Raw genomic sequence first — 23,515 nt, forward strand, 5'->3', positions numbered from 1 at the left:
AATATTAATAAGGTCAATCTTGGTTAGTTGTTTTAATTCTTAAATAACAGCTTTATTGAGATATAAATTGCATACTATAAAATTTTCCTTTTAAAGTATAAAAATTAGGGTTTTTTAGTGCACAAGCATACTTTAGAGATATTCCGAGTTTGGTTCCAGACCACCATAACAAAGGAGATATCACCAAAAAGCGAGTCACTTGAGTTTTCGGTTTCCCTGTGCATATAAACGTTATATTTACACTATTCTATAGTCTATTAGTGTGCAGTAGTATTATCTCTAAAACATCAAGGTACATACCTTAATTTAATCATACTTTATTGCTGAAAAAGGGACCAAAATCTGAACCTTCAGTGAGTCATAATCTGTTTGCTGGTGGAGGGTCTTGCCTCCATATTGACGGCTGCTGACTGATCAGGGTTGTGGTGGGTGAAGGTTGTGGCAATTTCTTAAAATAAGACAAGAATGAAGCTTGCCACAGTCATTGACTCTTCCTTTCATGAATGATTTCTCTGTAGTGTGTGATGTTGTTTGATATCATTTTACCCACAGAATAACTTCTTTCAAAATTGGAGTCCATCCTCTCAAACCCTGCCACTGCTTTATCAACTAAGTTTATGTCGTATTCTAAATCCTTTCTTGTCATTAGCCGTTAGTGTTGCATCATGAAACTGCAGCAATTCGGTCACATCTTCAGGCTCCACTTCTAAATCTAGTTCTCTTGCTATTTCTACCACATCTGCAGTTACCTCCTCCACTGAAGCTTTAAACTCCTCAAAGTCATCCATGAGGATTGGAATCAACTTTTAAATTCCTGTTAATGTTGATATTTTAACTTCTTCCCATAAGTCACAAGTGATCTTAATGGCATCTAGAGTGGTGACTCCTTTCTAGAAGGTTTTCAACTTACTTTGCCGAGATCCATCAGACCGATGACTATCTATGGCAGCTATAGCCTTACAAAATGTATTTCTTAAATAATAAGAGTTGAAAGTCAAAATTATTCCTTGATCCATGGGCTGCAGAATGGATGTTGTGTTAGCAGGCATGAAAACAACATTAACCTCATTGTACATCTCCATCAGAGCTCTTTGGTGACCATATGCATTGTCAATGAACATTAACATTTTGAAAGGAATCTTTTTTTCTGAGCAATAGATCTCAACAGTAGGCTTAAAACATTCCAGAAACCATGTCACAAACATACATGCTGTCATCCAGGCTTTGTTGTTCTGTTTATAGATCACTGGTAGCATAGCTTTAACGTCATTTTTAAAACCCTGGGATTTTCAGAATGGTAAATGAGCATTGGCTTCAACTTAAAGTCACCAGCTACATTAGCCCCTGACAAGAGAATAAGCCTGTCCTTTGAAGCTTGAAGCCAGGCATTGACTTCTCTTTAGGTCTGACAGTCCTAGACAGCATCTTCTTCCATTATAAAACTGTTTTGTCTATAGGGAAAATCTGTTTAGAGTAGCTGCCTTCATTAACTATCTTAGCTAGATCTTCTGGATAACTTACTGCAGCTTCTGCGTCAGCACTTGCTGCTTCAACCTCCACTTTTATGTCATGGAGATGGCTTCTTTCCTTAAACCTCATGAGCCAACCTCTGCTAACTTCAAACTTTTCTTCTGCAGCTTCCTAACTTCTCTTAGTCTTTCTAGATTTGAAAAGTTAGGGTCTTGCTCTTGATTAGGCCTTGGCTTAAGGGAACATTGTGGCCGGGTTGATCTTCTCTCCAGACCACCAAAACTTTCTCCCTTTCAGCCATAAGGCTGTTTTGCTTTCTGATCACTTGTGTGTTCACTGGAGCAGCACTTTTAATTTCCTTAAAGAACTTTTCCTTTGCATTCACAACTTGGCTAAGTGCTTGGTGTAAGAGGCCTAGTTTTTGGTCCTGTCTTGGCTTTAGACATGCCTTCCTCACTAAGTTTAATCATTTCTAGCTTTTGATTCAATTTGAGAGACGTGTGACTCTTTCTTGAACTTGAACACTTAGAAATCACTGTAAGGTTAAGTGACCTAATTTCAATATTGTTGTGTTTCAGGAAATAGGGAGGCCCAAGGAGAGGGAGAAGGATGGGGTAATGGCTGGTCAGTGAAGCAGTCAGAACAGACACAACATTTATTGATTAAGTTTGCATCTTATATGGGCGCAGTTTGTGGTGTCCCCAAAATTACAATGGTAACATCAAAAATCACTAATCACAGATCACCATAACAAACATAATAATAATGAATGTTTGAAATATTGCATGAATTGCCAAAATGTGACACAGCAAATGCTGTTGGAAAAATGGTGCCGATACACTTGCTTGATGCAAGGTTGCCACAAACCTTCAATTTGTAAAAAATGCAGTATCTGCAAAGCACAGTAAAACCAAGCACAGTAAAACGAGGTAGGCCTGTATTCATAAAGTTGTGCAAACATTTCTGTCTAATCTTAAGATTATTTTCATCAAGCCCCCCCAAAAAAGCATACCCATCAACAGTTGCTCCCAATTGCCCCTTCACCCCAGTCACTGTCATTCATGGATCTATGGATTTGGTTATTCTGAATGTTTCATGTAAATGGAATCATATTATGTGGTATTTTGTGACTGACTACTTTCACTTAGCATAATATTTTCAAGGTTCATCTATGTAACATGAATCAGTACTTACAAATCTTGTTTCTGAAAGATACAATACAGGAGTTTAAAAAAATTATTCCACTGGATCTCTATTACATACTCCTGCATATTTCAGACATAAGTCATTCTCGATCTATTTGCACAGTGGAATATCACAAACTGTTTAAGATGTATATTAAATAAAGCAGGAAAAATCAAAGTTTATCACCGAAGAGACAGAGGAAATAGTTACTATAAGACATGAGGAATATGACTAAATCAATTTAGAGGAAAAGAGAGAATTCAGCTTCTACCTATGTGCTTTCCCCTCTTAAATCCTTAGTAACTATACGTTCAGAAAACCAGACTAAACTAGTATTTATTCTCTGTTGAATCTAAGCAGGGAGGGAGAAAGGATAGCTCTGGATGCGTCACCAATATCCAGTGATCCTCACGCTTATGTGGTTCCCTCACACTTGAAAATACCAGGACTTAGAATAATCAATGGTTAAAAAATACAAAAGAACAAGTTTTGAAAAATTGGGAAAAATAAATATTTAGCAGCGAGGATGTTTCTACAGTATTACAAACTTCTATGGATACTTTTCCATCTTCACCTTAATCAACATTTTGAGAAGACTTATACAAAGTAGAATGCCCCATTAATCTTGAAATATTCTTCTGTGTGCAACAGGAATGGTCTAATTACTGCACAGTATGGCCGTATGGTTAGTGATATGCTTCTTCTACTAAATAGGAATGGTTCCTGTCCATCAGCTTAGTATTGCCAATTTATTAATTTCTAAAAGTTTTCCAAACTTGTACTCCAATTATCTGTTGTTTTTTATTCTGTTGTAACTTGCTAATGCGCCGACCCTAGATACTTTATCATATCACAAGACATAGCTGTGAGTCTGCTTTTAAAAATTCCATGTCTCCCTCACTCTCATCCTAGTTTATCACCAAAAATGGTCTGTTTTATTTTTTCCTTTTAACAAAGTGACTATGTCTTTAAATTACTAGTGTTCCATCTGGATGCTACTTCTAGTTTCATCTATCACCTAGGTAACAGAGAAAGCCCAGTATTACTTGATAAAGGTCAACAGAGAAGCTAATTTAACTGATGACACACACACACCCATGTTAAAATGGCTTGTATTTCAGAGTAGCATATTCTCAAATACAACTTTGTTTTAAGTTTAACAGTTCAGCTAATGGAGAAAACAACTCATTGAAGCCACAGTTTGAAAACTGTAGTACTTGGCATCAAATCTTAGGGCAGCTTTTAACAGCAAAGGGGACAAATAAGTTTCAGAGAGGTTGCTTCTGTGATTTCTCATAGCCAGGCAGAAGAGAAAAGCAAAACCCATCTCTTTGAAAAGCACTTCTCCCTTGGCTTGGTAACACCATATTCTCTTTTCTGTCCTCTTCATGCCCTCTCTCCCCAGCTCTGTCTCATGTTTCTTAACATGAAATCAAGAAACCAACGTGCTTCTTCCAGTCCTAGCCTAGCATTTCCTAGCCAACTTAATGATTGTATACGCGGGCTGATGTTGTTATTATGCTGTAGACAGACTAGTCACTCTCCCCAAACCCCTTCATTGAAGTTTTTAAAAAAAATCTATCAACATTCTATAGTCTTTCTTATATACTGAGAATGCTTCTAGGTGCCATACATTGGTTCATAATTCTTAGAGCAACTGTATGCAATACATACTACTATCATTCTTATTTTATAGATGGGAAAACTAAAGCACAGAATAGGTTGAATAATTTTCCCATCACCCAGTTCATATGTGGTGAACTCAAGATTCAAATCCAGGCTGTCTGGATCCAGATTCTGTGCTTTTGACTATCATTCTCTGCTGTCTATCACTAGGAAAAGTTTTCCTCCGTATTCTAAATCCTATATTCATTGTTGGAGACCATGCAATTTTGATGTTCTTGACACCATTGAAATCGGCTCAACACAAGGCTGACCTAAGGGAAGCCATATTGTGGAAGAGAGACCATGTGGTAACTTTGAATGACCTCTGACTAACTAACCTAGCTGGATTTGCACCCTCCAGGAGATCCACCTATTCTGTAGATTTTATGACCCCTACTAATGCATATACCTCCCAGCTGTGATGAGACAATGACTTTGCTCTTTTGCCTTCCTTAGGAATGTGATGGCCCCCCAAACAGAGAGTCTATGCTGATAGCCATCAACAATGACAACTGAAAGATCTGGTGTGGCAACTCCCAGTGTGTAACACCAGAGGGTCAACATTCCTCACCCCCTCCCCTATAACCCACTAGCCTATAAAACTGCTTCAAGATTCTGTGCCCCCCCCCCAAGATGGTTCTTTTGGACATTAGTTGGCCTTCTTCCCTCTTGCTAGCAAGCTGTAATAAAATTCCCTTTCTCTGCCACCATCTTTCCTCTTGATGAATGGCTTTTGTCTCATGGTGAGCAGATCATGCCCTTTCTGTGGTAACACCCTCTTCTTGGGGAATATCACCTTTATTTTACTTTACCAATGCACTCTCATGACTCATGAGAGATTTTCTCATCACATGGACTTGCTCCACAGCTGACTGTAAATTTGAATATCACATGTTTGAACCACAAATTCCTATACTCCATCACATCCCTTACTTGTATTCACTACCTTTATACTTGACCTCACAGAAACTTCCATTCTTTCCTGTCTTCACTTACTTCTCATTCCAGCTTGTATTATCTGCTTCTGTGGTCCATTACTTCATCTAATCTCTTGCCAACGGTAGCAAATTTGCCACAATATTTTTCTACATTAACCATATGGATAAATCTTATCCCAACGCTCTCTCTTAGTTATCCTGTTTGTATCTAGGTTGCTGAAAAATAGTGGCAAATGAAATTAAATTGATTATAGTACAAAGTCATTTTTACATTTGTATCCAAATGTTACATTCATGACCTTGGGTCTAATATATCCAATTTCTTACTGGATGACTCAAAGGCATCTCAAAAAAAGCATACTTTAATTTTAGCTTGACTTGTTCCATGAACTTAAATGCAGAGATCTCATATAATTAGAGAGTCTAACATGTGGTCAAAAACCCAACAGATGTCTCTCTTATAAAAAAATTTAATTGCTCCTAATCACTGCCTATTGTGCTTGATAGGAAAACTTGAATCTTTGAGCCCATTTGTGAAAAAGGGCTGTTAGGCCATGCGTAATGTAACATCCTGCCTTTCTCTCCCACCTGGTCCTTTCCTCTTTCACTCCACCACTGGGCTGGTGCCTATTTTGATAATTTTTAATGGTAAAAAGTGTTTGTATTAAAATTCTTGATTAGACTCTATATTTTTGTTTTATCACTGAATTTTTACTAAGATTTCATTTAGAATTTTTGCATCAATATTCATAGCAGAATTTGATTCTTAGTTTGATTTTTATTATGCATATAAGATTTTGATAGTGTGCTGCTTTAAGAAGTTTCATTAATTTCATCTACTTCTTAATCTTGGAGTAATTTAAGCGGTATTGGTCTCATAAGTCCTTTCCAGGTTATATAGCTCTCACCTGTGAGCCATCTGGTCCTGATAAATCTTTATATGTCGATCCTCACTAGCTTTCCAGTCTCTGTTCTAATCCAAGTCTTCTGGTTTCCATTTGATATAGGTCAATTTATGTAATTCATTTTTCTTACGAAGTCATGCATTACCTGTGATGAAGATTACAGGTAATTTTGGCTGAGTACATGGTCAGTATTTAACATCATATATGAATATGAATGCATATATATATATATGAATATGCATAGACACACATGCACATATTTGAAAGTGTAAGGCCTAAGAGGTTAATGACATTATTATTCATTTCTTAAACTTTAAAAAATATATTTTGTACCTATTAGCTAGGCATGTAAAATGTATCATACTAGAATCTTTATGGCAATCTCTGAAGAATTATTTTTAAATGATAAATTCCTTAAAACAATATGTAATAAATTTATTTTCTCTTCTGTGGAACAATGAAAAAGTATGTTATAAAAAGTCACAGGTGCTTAAAATATCAACATTTTAAATTAAATAGCGTTAAACAATGATTATTTTATCTTTATTTACCCAGCTTATATGATTCTAATGTCAGTTACCTTGGGAAGACATTACTAGTAATAGTAAGCAATCAGATAATTGAACACTTTTTACAGATCTGTAATGTTTTTTCAGTAACTATAAAAAAACTAAAATATCTAAGCATATATATGCTATTATAATTAGCAGTGTTTCGTCTAATTTTTCAGAGCTTTATTGCTATATAATTGACATATAATGTAGAAGTTTAAGGTGTACAACATGTTTATTTGATACATATATATTGCAAAATGATTACCACCACAGCATTAGTTAACACATCCACCATGTTACATAATTACCTTTTATTTTTTGTGATGAGAACACTTGTGATCTAATCTCTTAGCAACTTTCAAGTATATAATATGGCATTATCAACTATAATCACCATGCTGTATATCAGATGCCCAGAATTTACTCATCTTATACTTGGAAGTTTGTACCCTTTGATCAATATCTACCCATTTACTCATCCCTTAGTCCCTGGTAACCACCATTCTACTATCCGTTTCTATAAGTTCAGATTTTTGGACCCTGCATGTAGTGATATCATGCAGTATTTGCCTTTCTCTGTCTGATGTATTTCTTTTAGCATAATGCCTTCATGGTCATTTCATGCTGTCTCTTGTGAATAATGCTGCAATGAACACGACAGTATAGTTATCTCTTGGAGATACTGTTTATATTTGCTTTGGACAGTTACCCAGAAGTGTGATTTCTATATCACATGGTAGTTCTATTTTTAATCTTTGAGGAACTGCCATATTGTTTTCCATAGCAGCTGCACCCATTTACATTTTCACCAACAGTGCACAAGGGTTTGCATTATTCTGCATTCTCACCAACACTTATCTCTTGTCTTTTTGATGATAGGTATTCTAACAGGTGCGCCATGAGATCTCACTGTAGTTTTGATTTGCATTTCCCTGATGATTAGTGATATTGAGCATCTTTTCATGTACCTGGTGGCCATTTGTATATCTTCTTTGGAACAATGTCTCTTCAGATCCTCTACCCATTTTATAATTGGATTGTTTGTTTTTATGCTATTGAGTTGTATGAGTTCTTTATATATGTTGAATATTAACCCCTTATCAGATATATGATTTGCAAATATTTTCTCCCATTCTATAGGATGCCTTTTGATTTTGTTTATAGTTCCTTTTGCTATACAGAAGCTTTTTAGTTTCACATAGTCCAACTTATTTATTTTTGCTTTCGTTGCTTGTGCTTTTGGTGGCATCTCCAGGAAATCATCACCAAGACCAATGTCAAGGAGCTTCTTCTCTATATTTTCTTCTAGAAGTTTTATGGTTTCAGGTCTTATGTTTAAGTTTTTAATTGATTTTAAGTTCATTTTTTGTGAGTGGTGTAAGATAGGGGTCCAATTTATTCTTCTGCATCTGTTTTCCTAGTTTTCCAAGCACCATTTATGGAAGAGATTATTCTTTTCCTATTTGAGTATTCTTGGTTCCCTTGTCAAATATAATTTCACTGTATCTGTGGGGATTTGTTTCTGGGCCCTCAATTCTGTTCCGTTGGTCTATGTGTCTATTTTTTGCTAGCACCATACTTTTTTAATTACTATAGCTTTGTACCATAGTTTGAAATCAGGAAGTGTGACATCTCTTGCTTTGTTCTTCTTTCTCAGGATTGCTTTGGCTATCTGGGGTCTTTTTATAACTCCATATAAATTTTGGGATTGTTTTTTCTATTTCTCTGAAACATGCTATTGGAAAATTGATAGGGACTGCATTTAATTTATAAATGGCTTTGGGTAACATGAATATTTTAATAATATTAATTCTTCCAATCCAGGAATGCAGGCTATCTTTCCTGTGTTTGTGTCTTCAATTTTTTTAATTAAAATCTTGTAGTTTTCAGTGTAGAGATATTTCACTTCCTGGTTAAATTTAATCTAAGTATTTTATTCTTTTTGATGCTATTGTGAATGATATTGTTTCCTTTATTTCTTTTTCAAATATTTCATGTTAGTGTGCAGAATTAAAACTGAATTCTTTATGTTGATTTTGTATCCTGCAACTATATTGAATTCATTGACTAATTCTAACAGTTTTTTGGTGGAGTCTTTAGGATTTTCCATATATAAGACCATATCATGAACATGATGTGTTCTACACAGAAATCAAAATATAATTATGTACATTTGAAATTTATATAATGTTGTAAACCAATGTTACCACAATAAAAAATAAATAAATAAAATAAAGTCCTCATTATTCTTAAGAAAAAAAAGATCATATTATCTGTAAACAAAGACAATTTTATTTTTTGCTTTCTAATTTGGATGTTGTTTACGTCTTTTCTTAACTGTTGTCCTTGGCTAGGACTTCCAGTTTTAGTTTGAATAGGGCTGGTGAAAGTAAGTGTCCTTGCCTTGTTCCTGATCTTAGAGGAAAAGCTTTGAACCTTTCAACACTGACTATATTAGTTGTGGGCTTTTCATATATGGCCTTTATTATGTTAAGGTTTGCTCCTTCTAACGTCCAATATGTTGAATGTTTTTTTATCATAAAAGGGTGTTGTATTTTGTCAAATGCTTTTACTGCATCTATTGAGATGATCATGTGATGTTTACCTTTCATTTTATTGATGCAATGTATTACATCTAGTGATTTGCATATGCCGCACCATCTTTTCATCTCAGGTATAAATCACACTTGATCATAGTGTATAATGCTTTTAATGTGTTCTTGAATTCAGAATTTCTGCATCTATATTCATCAGGGATATTGGTCTACAGTTTTGTTTTGTTTTGTTTTGTTTTCTTTTTTGAGGAAGATTAGCCCTGAGCTAACATCTGCTCTCAATCCTCCTCTTTTTGCTGAGGAAAACTGGCCCTGAGCGAACATCCATGCCCATCTTCCTCTACTTTCTATGTGGGATGCCTACCACAGCATGGCTTGCCAAGTGGTGCCATGTCCGCACCCAGGATCCGAACTGGTGAACCCCGGGCCACTGAAGCAGACAGAACTTGTGCACTTAACCACTGCATCACTGGGCCGGCCCCTACAATTTTGTTTTGTTTTCTTTTAGTATCCTTATCTGGGTGAGCTATACTGGCCGTGTAAAATGCGTTTCAGCGTGTTCCTTCATCTTCGCTTTTTTGGGAGAGTTTGAAAAAGATTGGCCTTAATTTTTCTATAAATGTTTGGTAGCATTCACCAATGAAACCATCTGGTCCTGAACTTTTCTTTGTTGGGAGATATTCAATTACTGATTCAACTTCCTTATCTGTTATTGGTCTGTTCAGATTTTCTATGTATGATTTAGTCTTGGTATGTTGTATGATTCTAGAAATCTCTCCATTTCTTTGAGGTTATCCAATTTGTTGATTGTTTCTAGTAGCCTATTATGATCCTATGTATTTGTGTGATATCAGTTGAAATGTCATTTCTGATTTTATTTCTTTGAATCATCTTTTTTCCTCAGTTAGTCAAGTTAAAGATTTGTCAATTTTATTTATCTTTTCAAAAAACCAACTCTTACTTTTGTTGATCTTTTTTTGATCTCTATTTATTTCTGCTCTGGTCCTTTTATTTCCTTCCTTCTGCTAATTTTGGGCTTAGTTTGTTCTTTTTTTTCCCTAATTCCCTGAGGTGTAAAGTTGGGTTGCTTATTTAGATCTTTCCTTTTTCTTAGTGTAGGCATTTATCACTATAAATTTCCCTCTTAGAACTGCCTTTGCAGCATCCCATAAGTTTTGGCATGTTATCTTTCCATTTTTGTTTATTTCAAGATGTTTCTTATTTCCCTTTTGATTTCTTCTTTGATTCATTGGTTATTCAGGACTGTGTTGTTTAATTTCCAAATATTTTTTAATATTCCATCTTTCCTCATTTTATTGATTTTTAGTTTATTCCATGCGGTTGGAAAAGATACTTGGTATTATTTCAATCTCTTAAAATTTGCTAAGACTTATTTTGTGACCTATCATATAATCTGTCCTGCAGAATGTTCCATGTGCACTTGCAAATAGTGCATATTCTGCTGCTCTTGGATGGAATGTTTTATAAATGTTTATAAATGGAATGTTTGTAAATCTGTTGGGTCCCTTCAGTATAAAGTATTGTTCAAGTCGAATATTACCTCATTGACTTTCTGTCTGAACGATCTAACCATTGTTGAAAGTAGGCTATTGAAATTCTCTAGTATTATTTTATTGTTGTCTATTTCTCCCTTCAGATCTGTTATTATTTGCTAAATTTATTTAGGTGTGCCCTATTTTGGGTGCATATATGTTTGTAATTGTTGTACGGTCTTGATGAATTGACTCATTTATCATTATATAATGACACTCTTTATCTCTTATTACCATTTTTGGCTTAAAATGTATTTTGTCTGATATGAACATGACTGTCTCTGCTCTCTTTCGTTTTCCACCTGCATGAAATATCTTTTTCCACCGCTTCCCTTTTAGCCTGCTTATCCTTAAAGCTGAAGTGAGTCTCTCGTTGGCTGCATATAGTAGAGTCTTGTTTTCTTATCCATCCAGCCACTCTATGTCTTTTGATTGAACAATTCAATCCATTTATATTTATAGTAATTATTGATAAGTAAGAACTTACTATGCCATCTTATTAATTTTTTGGCTGTTTTGTAGTTGCCTTGTTCCTTTACTCCTCTTTTGCTGTCTTCCATTGCAAACTGATGATTTTCTGTGGGAGTATCTTTGATTACCTTGTCTTTATCTTTTGTGAATCTGCTGTAGGTTTTTACCTTGTGGTTACCAGGTGGCTTACATAAAATATTTTAGAGATATAAGTCTATTTTATGCTAATAACAATTTAACTTCAATCACATAGAAAAACCTTATTCTTTATTACCTCCTTTTATGTTTTTTTATGTCACAATTTACCTCTTTTCATTTTGTGTATTCATTAACACATTGTTTTAGGTACAGTTATTTTTAATGCTCTTGTCCTTTAACCTTTATACTTGACTTAAATATTTAACACTCTATCATGTTACAGTATCAGAGTATTTTGAATTTGACTATATACTTTACCAATGTGTTATATATTTTCATCTGTTTTCATGTTACTAATTAGTATTTTTTCATTTCAGCTTGCAGAACTCCTTTCAATATTTCTTATAAAGTAGGTTCTGTGGTGATGAATTCCCTCAGCTTTTGTTTGTCTCGGAAAATCTCTCTCTCTCTCCTTTATTTCTGATGGACAGCTTGCTGGGTAAAGTATTCTTGGTTGGCAGTTTTTCTTTCAGCTCTTTGAATATATCATCCCATTCTCTCCTGGCTGGTAAAGTTTCTGCTGAGAAATCCACTGATAGCCTTAAGGGACTTCCCTTGTAAGTTATAAGTGTTTTTTTGTCTCATTTTTTTGAAGATTTTTTTCTTAGTCTTTGATTTTTGACAGTTTTATTTTAATGTTTTTGGAGAGTAGCTCTCTATGTTGATTTTGTTGGTGATCTATGAGATTCATGAACTTGGACATACAAATCTCTCCCCAGATTTGAGAAATTCTCAGTCATTATTTCTTTAAATAAGATTTTTGCCCCCTTCTCTTTCTCTTTTCCTCTATAACTGTAATAATTTGCGAATTTGTCATTTTGATGGTATCCCATAGTTCACATATGTTTTCTCTACTCATTTTCATTCTTTTTTCTTTGTTCTCCTCTCACTGGATAGTTTCAAAGTTCCTGTCTTCACTCTCACAGATTCTTTTTTCTGCTTGTTCAAGACTGCTGTTGAAGCTTTCTACTGAAATTTTCATTTCATTCATTGTATTCTTCAGCTCCAGAATTTCTGTTTGGTTCTTTTTTATGATTTCTGTCTCTTTGTAAACTTCTCATTTTGTTTGTGTATTTTTTCCTGATTTTGTTTACTTGTTTTTCTGTTTTCTTGTAGCTCATTGAATTTCCTTAAAACAGCTATTGTGAATTCTTTATCTGTTAAATCACAAATCTCCCTGTCTTTGAGTTTGTTTACCAAAAGATTACTGCGATCCTTTGGTGGTGTCATGTCACCTTGACTTTGCATGCTCTTTCAAGGTTTGCATTGCTGTATTCACATTTAAAGTAGCAATCATTTCATCTAGGCTTTATTCACTGCCTTCAAGAGAGAGATACCTTCCATTAGCCCCGCTAGAGATTCTGAGGCTCTCTCTGACCATCTACGGGTATACCTGCTCCATAATTCTTGCTCCCTCTTGTGACAGAATTCTTAAGCTTGTATGACTTACCTGGATTCTGCAAGGCACAAGGCTAAGTGAAGACAACTTGTTTTTTGTTTTTCAAGAGGTGATGCTAAAGCTCAAGTTTGTGGTGTCTTCCTGGCCCACAGATATGGCCAGCTTTCTGCACATGCTCACTAGCTGTCTGTCAAAGCCCACTCTCACCTCTGCCATTGGGAGAATGTGGAGGAAGTGTGGGGTCGGGAGAGGTAGGGGTGAGGCACACAGAGTCCTGCAGGTGCCCGTGGACCAGTTGTGGGGATCTGTGGGTAAGGAATTCCCAGCAGCTTATGGCTGGGCTTCTTCACAGAATCCTCTTTGCAACTAGTAGCACTTGCATCCTTTTAATGTCCTCCAAGAGTCCTATCTGCCACTATCTCTGACTTTTCCAACCCTTCAGTCATATAGCTCACAATTCGTTATTCCAGTCCAATCCATCCAGACTCATCCTTTGCTCCACTAGTGTGCTGGAACTTCTTTTCTGGAAAACTAGACTTCCACATAGTCACTCTCTCATCTGTGGGTGGTTGTCTAGTGTTCTCCTGAGGCTCCTGGACTATGGCCAAGGGGGCTGGAGCCAGTTCATGGACCCTTGCATGGACGACAGTGAAGACTAAGATCTGTCTGTCTATTACCTGATGCACAAGTGGGTAAGACTTATCCCAGTTCTCTTGTTGTATGATGTTGGATCCCACAGCCTCCTCAAAGGCACTTTAGTCTGTGGATGGATGATGAATCACTGTTTTTGAGGAGGGGAACAAAAATGAGGGATATTTAATGCTACCATGATGCTGACATCACTCAGATTATCAATAATTTTGATTTTCCTTCCATCTGCTGCCTTGGGTTTTAATATCTAAAGTTTACAATATTAAATGGAATTTTAATTTTTGAAAAAAAATTGTAAAAGCTCAAAATGTTCATAATATTGTACATTTCAATTGAATAATGCCTAGCTTTCTTGAAAAATGATTATTTTGATTCATATTTATTGTAAAAAGAATTATCAATTCTAGTGACTACTTTGTTGGAAATATTTAAAATATGCTTTCCACCTATCACATAAAGGATTGACTTATAATTCCTTGCTTTAAAATGACTTCATAATCCTTAGCACAAAATATACCAAGATACAGATATTTTGATTTTCAAGTGGTCATTTAAAATTTCATATATTTATGTCTTAATCATGGTGTAATTTGGTACATAAATAATTTATGTAAAAACATACCATTTTGGTTACTGTCCAGTATATAATTTGATATTAAACTTTAGAGAACATAATGAATAACAAATACATATTATTTCATAAATATAAGCAGTTTCCTTAGGTCTTAGTCTTTAATATTTTGTTTTAACTACCTGGATGGAAATACCTTTCTATTTTAATTGACTAAACTGCTCTTAATAACATTTTCACATGTATTTGCTATAAGATAAAATTCAAGGGAGTTTTTACATTTTTATGATGAATTTTCTTAGACACTGGACTCAATAAATCATTCTCATTAGTTACACTAACTTTTTTTTTACTAAGGTCATTTAACTAAGAGAACCGTGTTTAACTTAATTGATTCAGTACTACACAATCACAATAGAAGTTTATGTTTTATTCTCTTAAATTCACATACTATTACCTATTCTCTCTTAGTCTCTGTCTCTGTCTCTCTCTCTCACACACACTCACAAATAAAGAAATTGGAGAAAGCATGATAAAAATATTTAGAGGGAGTTTTTGAGACATTATTCCTGAGGATCCAACTTATCCTTCAATCTGCTCACTGAGGAAATAAAGAAATCCTATTTAAAGCCATTATTTGGGACAAGAGTGACTTTCCTTAATGGCACCTTACAAAGTTATAGGGCTTTCAGGAAAGCTAAAATAGTCTTAAAGCCAATAAGGGTCTAGCCAATTGTGGCTTAAAGCTTTTGTCTCATACGCAAAAGAATACAGAATGTTTTATGTGCTCTCTACTCCATTTATTCATTTCTAGTCTTGCAAGGAGAACTATAATTAGAGAAAATGATCTAATGATTTATGCAGGAGGATAAATGCCCAAGAATATTTTGAAAATATTAAAAAATAGTGAGAGATGGATTATTTTACAGTATAGCAGAAAACTTGTAAAGCCCCGTTGCTAAAAAAATTAACATGGCTTTACATAATACAGACAAATAAGTCAGCATACAGGATAAAAATATGCATCTATAGGTACTAGTGTGCATTGCATTTTAGTTGAGAAGAGTCAGTTATTTTAATTCAGAAGAAAATTAAGAATGTATATAATAAATTGTATTCACAGGATGAGAAAACCAGGTAGAAGTAAACTAGCACTCTCTGTTATACCATAAATTAAATGAAATTTCACCCATATTAAAGAAATAAATATTTCAAAAGCTAAAACAAGTAAATACCACAAGAAATTGTTGGTTATTAGCAGATAATACAGTAACTCAGAATATATGGATGGAGAAGAAATAAGACAGGGAACTAAAAAGAAATTTATAAAAATATAGACATATCTGACTATCTAAAATCTATAATTTTTAGAGTAATATTCGTACATGATTGTATGAATCATTGAAGCACAGGAATTATTTTAGTGCAGGGAAGCTATTCTATGTGTAACTGTAATTATGCATACATGATACTATACATTTGTCAAAACCCACTGAACTTTACAGCAAAAAGAATAAACTTTAATGTATGCAAATGTAAAATATCATTTAGTTGTAAAAGGAATCTCACTCTGGTATGCAGACTGAGACAAAATAATCTAACTGTATTACAAATGTACAAAACAACTAAACAACCTCACTGATGAGAAGGGAGGAAAATGTTGCTGAGCTAAGTAACTTTGGAAATGGGAAGAGTTTTAAACTAAAGACAAAAGAAACTGTACGTAAACACTACTCTGCTTGATGCAGAATTTTCCGCCTGGGATACAAGAAAACTGAAAGCACTATACATTTATATTGGAATTGAACAGTTAAATAAATAGAAGCCAGGATTCTGACTGTTTGAATTGAAGATTTCAGATAGGCAAAGGGAGTCAGCAAGAATATCCATGTCGTAATGGATCAGAGTTGAAGACATGAGCATCAACTCATGTTTAGTATAATAAATATATAGGTAGATTATAGATAGATAAACATATAGACAGAGATGGATAGACAGATAGATAGATAGATGTGTTACACACAGGTTCACATATACACATGTATCTCCTTGTTCCAGCAACTGAGAGGACCTAGAAGCAATGACACTCCAGTAGCAACAAGCAACCCTATCACCCAGATTTGGTTTCTAATACCATTTTCCAGTGGAAGAACCCTAGGTTCCTTGTGAAAAAGATGCTTCTAAGGCTGGGTCAGAAATTACACAAAGTGAATCTAGTTCATCTTGTTGAGCTTGAAAATAAGAATGTATTCAGAAACAAAACAGAACTGATAAAAAATAAAAAAGCAATGATGTGTGTAGGTCAAAAGGACACAGGGAGCAACTGAAAGAGCTCCCAAAAGGCAGAGCTGGTACAACTGAAGAGACAAAATCAAATAGTATTGGATTATAAAACAAAGTATAAAATACATATCCGTGTGTCCACACTGATATAAATTAAAAATTAAACAAATAAATAATTGGGGGTGAAGAGATATGTCTCCCATGCAGACACATTTCAAATTCATGCAGATACTCTGCCCTAAAGGAGGTGAACTAACTAAAGTGTGGGCCGTGCACAATGACTTCTTCCAGAGTATAGTCTGGAAAGGATGAACAAATAGTAATTTTATAATGCATAAATCTGACACTATCTGAAGGCAGATAATGGAGGCAAATATCAACAGTGATATGTCACGGTGCTAGTAGGTACCCTTGATAGGATGCGGTAAACATGGCACTTTACTTCCGTGGTATTCCTCCCTCAAATCTGTAACTTCAGTGTAATCATGAGAAAATTATCAAAGAAATCTCAATTGAGAGACACCCTACAAACTACCAGACCAGTACTCTTTAACATTGTCAGAGTCACTCAAAACAAGGATAGTCCGAGAAACTATCACAATCTAGAAAAACCTAAGGATTCATGACAACAAGGTATGATGTGGCATCCTGGATGGAAGCCTGGAACAGAAATAGGGAGTTAGGCAAAAAATAAACAATTCTAAATAAAAATACAGATAACAGTTAACAATAAAGCATTAGTATTAATTTTTTAATTGTAACAAATGTACAATACTAACGTAATTTGTTAATAATAAGGGAAACTTGGTATAAGGTATATGGGAACTCTCTATACTATACTTCCATTTGTTTTGTAAATATAAATTATTCTAAAAAATAAAGTTTGCTTAAAACTTTCAAAAACTGTTTTTGAATTATTTGTATTATTTGACAAATAATGTGAAGTTTGAATACTTTTAGTTAGATAGTGAGGGAATATATTGATTTACAGAAAAATACAATTATAATAATATTTTTTATAATCAACAAATTGTATGTGCATATGTGTTTGGTTAATTTATACCCTCCCAATTTAGTGTCAGAAGTTTTTGAAGAAATAGATGTTTAAGATACATAAAACATAAATATTGTAAAATGTTGTATTTCTAAAATCTTTCATTGAAATTTTGAGAATATTATACTTGAGATGTTGTGGTTCATTTTCTGTTAAAACACAACATTTTGTTTTTCTTCCATGTGTTGAGCCATGCCACTCAACTTTAAGTATTTATTTATGAATTTTATTTAATCATTTAAATAATATAAAAAATGATTTTCTAGATATAGTTTTTAGTGAAATTATAACTTTATATTCAATTATTCCCTGCTGTACATGTACATGAAGGAAATTTTATGAGTGAAAAAAAGAGATAGGCATGAAAAGGTGGTATATTTCCACTGGGGTGAATTTCTCTGGAACCCTAACCACAAACTGGAGAACCCCTGGTGAATTTGTTACTACTTTGAATAAGTTTGACCTCTCCACATTATTATAGGGAGACCCCTGGGTACAAGGTGAAAGCCCTTCACTCTAGAAATGCTGGGAGCAATTTAAATTTGTACCATAGTTTGAGCACACTGTGAAGAATGGGTTAACCTTTTTAGGGTAGTTTCTCTTGCTCTCTTTTTTTATAACTTTATTTATTTATTTATTTATTTGCTGGAAAAGATTCGCCCTGGCTAACATCTGTTGCCAATCTTCCTCTCTTTTTTTTCCCCTCCCTAAAGCCCCAGTACATAGTTGTATATTCTAGTTGTAAGTCCCTCTAGTTCTTCTTTGTGAGCTGCCTCCACTGCATGGCTACTGACAGACAAGTGGTATGGTTCCGCACCTGGGAACTGAACCTGGGCTGCCAAACTGGAGCATGCCATAATTTAACCACTAAGCTGTCAGGGCTGGCTCTAGGCTAGTTTGGAATTCGTGCCATGTGGAGGAAATAGAGACAAAGTACATTAGAAAGCAATTCAGTTTTCTTCCCAAGATGGGAAGAAAAAGGGGCAACATGGGAAGAGCTATCAAAGATGGGGCACAAATATTAGGACCTAATCCCTAATGATGTTCCCTCAGATAAATAAGATGATTTAATGTGGCTAAAGTGTTGACAAAGAAATAACATGATAAATAAAATAAATAGCATGATAATGTGGCTAAGGGGTTGACGAGTTTTCAAATTCTCAACTATAGAAGATATGCGGATGAGGTTATGGAACCATGTGGAATCCAAAGGGAACTAAAGAATTCTGAATGAAAAGAACAATTTACAAAATAATGTAATAAAGACACTTTGGTCTTCAAATGAAAACAAAAGAAAGATTTGGACAAGAAATATCCTGGGAAGTATCCCATTTAAGTATTAAATTCCTCTCTCATCTCACCATCTTCCCTGCAAGACTCTAAGCCCACTGGTCCTCAGGAGAGAGGCCAAAAGATGACACCAATAGTTTTTAGAAATATTGAAATAAAAGTATTGACAAGACCTCCAGCAGCCCGCAGTGCTCTCTTGTAAACTTGATCTTCATCTGTGCTACAGAATATGTCTGTATCCAATTTGAGCACTTTCTAATTTAAGAATCCCAAGACAGTGTCCTGGTCTCCTACCATCTTCTTCCCTTAGTACCTAGAGGCATCGCTGACTGCATGCTCCAGTACATGTGAATTGCAAAGGGAAAATCCCAGACATTCCTGGGCTTCCTGGATGCAGGAGCTCATACTTTTCCCATTCACCTGAAAAGAACTTTTAATCTCTTCCTTGTCTTTAGTGGAAACAAATTATTTCCCCATAGAAAAAGAATGTTTCTCTCACCCAATATTTCAACACTGACAGGAGTATTCTTCAAGCCAAAATCACTTAAAGTGGGATAAACCCTGGAAAATTCTGTCATAAAATTAAAATATTGCATCCAATCAAACAAGCCTGACTCCTGATGCCTTAATCAACTCCATAAACATGTGTATAATCACCCAGGAGTAGAAGATATGGCCCTGCTAAATTCTTCACTTAAAGTTAAAGGGGTTCTGACTTAAAAAGATTCTCAAGTGCAAGAGATAATATCTGAAAAGAAATCAAGTTTCCCTTCTGAGTAATTCAACAGACTGCCTTAGCAATCAACCAAAATAATAGTAAAGCATTGTTGGTGTCTTGTTGTTTGTAATTTCATGTAATAGGCTTAATTTTTGCCAGAGCTTGCCACCCATAGATTGACTAAATTATATGTTTAATCTTGGGCTATTGCCCATGGTCTAGTCTAGTCAGTCTCTAGGTCATACAAAATAAGACTGTTAAAAGCACTATTATATGGCTTATGCCTTACGAAAGAAAGTACAACAACCAAATTACAAACTAGATCTCATGTCACATGTATTCTGAATACATACTCTGAAAACTGGACTACCACATAGAGAATAGCATCTAGAATATGCTCAGATTGCACAATCATCATGTCATTCATAGTGCAAAGGTCCATGCCTAAAACCACTATGGTTACAAGAGTAACACAAAATTCTTGAATATCCAGCAATAAATTTTTGGACACATGTAGAAGAGCTAATGATACTTGCAGTCTTACTTGTTGCCATATATATGGTTATGTAGCTCAAAGTGAGCTGGGCATAGTACAATATAAATCTGGACCCACTTACAATTATATAGATATATTTATTCAACTCTTTACCACTGCTTTATTGGTTCTATAGAATGATTTTAGGATATGAAATTGTTGTTTTCTTAGCTGAGTGGTTTGCATAGATATCAAGGCATTGAATGCAACTATTATATGACTTGCATGTGAGGTACACAGATCTGTTGTAATCAAAAAAATTGAACTCTCTTCCCAGCTACTATCAATCCTAACGTAGGATTTTCTAGCTATGCCATGCCAATTACATCCAAATGTGGCAGGTATCATTAAGTACAGAAGTGGTTAATCCAAGGAGCCAGACTTTCCAACAAAACCCTTAAAAGATGAACATAGACATACTCTGCAAGAGCCTTACTACCTGGTGAAGCTCATAGGTACCCAGAAGTTTGAGAATGGAAAACAAAAAGGGAAGCCAACTTGATAGAATAGAACTGAGAGTATCTGAACACCACCAATATTGTCTTTTTTTTTTTTTTCTTTCCCACCCTGATTCTGGCTAAAATGGGATACTAGCAAGGATGACTAGATGGACACAACTTTGGAGTCTTTCTTTTAATTTCACAATGACAGCTGTTGGCCATATACACTGAAAGGACAACTCTGACTTTGTCATAGCCAGCCACCAGTGGTTCGACAATTCTGCCATATACCCTATTCACAATGGCTTTTAAGCCTGTACAATAGATTCCCTTTCTTTTGAAGCCACCATCCCATTTTTAGGGGTCACCTGTAGTGACAGAATGGTAAATCCTTTTTCAATTTTCTAGGTTAAAGCTCATTCCCCTAGGAAAATGATCACCCAGCTCCTCTAGAAGTAGATGAAAGATCTCAACTAGTTAGACGGAGGACACTTGTGACCTTGACATAACAGACACAAGCAGGAAACCCCTAATAACTTCCTGTGATTGTCCCAGCTTTTAGCGGAGAATATCATCACTCTGTTGGATATTATCATCTCACTCTCAGGAAAACCTCATTATCATCTCACTCCCAGGGTTGACTTATGAACCAATATCTACCTGGCAGCAGCTGTAATCATTCCTGGCATAATTTGACATGCTCAATCTAAAGCATCAGCACTCCAGTGTTACTGATGCTTCGAGGTCTGGGATGGGTGAATGCATAGAAGAAATCTTATAAGCCCTTAATGGTAATTCTTCACCATTTATTTATGTGTACTTTAACCATTCTTTTTTAACACATTAAATTCAGTGTTCAGCAGATGAAATAACACTATTACCATCTGGCTCCATAAGGTCAATCTGACCTGGAGAGCAGACAGTTTTCTGTGACATGCTGGACTTTTCTTTTTCTCTGTTTGAGTGGAAGGCAAGTCTTTGTCTTCTCTCTACTCTGCACAATAGAGACAATTCTAAGGGAGCCTCCTGTAAAGAAATAAAGTTCCACAGACTTCTTCCAAGTCTCTGGGACAATTCCTAAAAATTTACCAGTTGTCATTTTGTATTATTTGATTATAAAAGCCCATTAAATTGTATAAGGGACAGGTCCCATACAACTAAGAAATGCTGCTAGACATTACAGTAACTGAGTGTCCAACTGGTTTGGCTCTAATCCTCTGTTCTAGTTTTTCTTAAGTAACCAAAGCAATTTACTGAGTGTATAGATGCTATTTCCATCAATTTGTAAGAATTTCTTTACACTGGCATCTATAAAGCAAAACACAGAATCCATAACCCATCTAACCTGTTCAGGAAAAATTGTCAATGAGAACTTCAAAGCTCTTACTCTTATTTGAAGCTACTCTGCTCAAAAAATGTATCTTTTATCATTACCAAACAATGCTAGATTCCTTCCAAGTCTATACAACACACGTCCCTCATGAGAAGCTCCAGAGTCTGGATGTCAGAAGAGCCTTAAGTGAGAAAAGTAACCCTGGATACCAATGTTTCCTTGACAACCCTCACTAATTCCCTCAAGGTGTCTTTGAATAAGTGACCTTAATAGTGCTTCAAAGGATCTGGTTGAAACTCTGATGGATATGCATTTCAGCAGGAGACAGCCCGAGAAGACACAGGGTTCTCACTCTGAGAAGAGTACAATCTCACCACAAAGCTTAGGGTCTTTTGAATTCACCAGTGTCACTCCTCAGATGACATCAATGTGTTGGTCAAGCAAAACTAACGTATTTTGAACTAGTAGAGGAAGGGACAATACTCCCTTCACAGAGTCTTAGTAGTTCATAAAAATAGAGAAATTAGAAAGGCTTTAAGACCTTTAAAGTAGATCTTGTGAGGAAAGGCACTAGTTTTGATTTGACAGACCATGATATAATAGTTTCAAATTGGTTGGCACAGAAAGATGAGAGTCCTGTAAGGATTCTTTCTTTCTTACTTTCTTTTTACTTGTGCTGAGGAAGATTCACCCTGAACTAATATCCATTGCTAATCCTTCTGTTTTTTGGGTTTTTTGTCTTGTTTTTTGCTTGAAGATTAGCCTTGGGATACCATCTGTGCCAATCCTTCTCTATATTTGTATGTGGGACACCACCACAGCATGGCTGGTGAGTGGAGATGTTCTGCCCATGAGATCCAAATCCATGAACCTGGGCCACTGAAGTGGAGAGCATGGAACTTTAACCACTCAGCTATGGGGCTGGGCCCCTGAAAGGATTCTTGGTGAGAAAGATGTCAGTTCTAAGAAGTAAGCTGTTTAGTAGGTTCACATACCTGTATTCCAGAGTAAGAATTACCTGGATCAAGAAACTAAATTATTTCTGTTTAGTCTCAGTATAGTGTAGAAAAAGGGGAGAGATGTTTGCCTGATCCCAAGGACAGGAACTTATATTGCTTTCAGTTTTCACCAGAGACTCTGCCTACCTCTCAATCTTCCCCGAATATGTATGGGAGCAAAGGATTGGGATCTCGCTTCTGGAACTCAACTTCAGTATGAATTGCTAGTTATGATCAGAGTTGAAAAGCTATGAGTCTGGGCATTTTCATGGATCCTGATAGTTATAAGTTTCTGTAAAAAATCTGCTTTGAAACTGCAATATATGCCATCTGTTGCTTTTCCCAACAAGCAGCCGACTACCTCATTACTACAGTTCCACTCCTTCCATTATTTCTCGAGTGAGGCTTTTACTCCATCACTCCATCAAAATTATTAATCACCAGTCACCTCCAAACTACTAATAGAAATCAATTATCTATCTTTACCTTTGTTCCATCAGTGGCTTTTGTAATAGGTAATTACCTTCTTCGTTAACAAAAACTTCACTCTGATTGGCCCTCAAGATACTATTCTCTCCTTGCTTTTTTGCAGCCTTTTTTCCTGCTCCTTCATTCTCCTTCTTCCTCATCTTCACCATCTTTGAATATAGATGTACCCTGGGCCTAATCCTAGAACTCTTTGCTTCTCTATCTAGTCTCACACTTTGGTAATTTCCTCTATTCCCATTGTTTCAACACTATTAGTGTCT

The 23,515-nt window shown here is 35.3% G+C and overlaps 1 pseudogene; it reads right to left on the minus strand.

Moving 5' to 3' along the window:
- Positions 1-310: 310 nt before the first annotated feature.
- LOC124240713 (tigger transposable element-derived protein 1-like) lies at positions 311-23,404 on the minus strand (annotated as a pseudogene).
- Positions 23,405-23,515: the final 111 nt, after the last annotated feature.

This window comes from Equus quagga, chromosome 6, assembly GCF_021613505.1.
Source record: "Equus quagga isolate Etosha38 chromosome 6, UCLA_HA_Equagga_1.0, whole genome shotgun sequence".
NCBI lineage: Eukaryota > Metazoa > Chordata > Mammalia > Perissodactyla > Equidae > Equus > Equus quagga.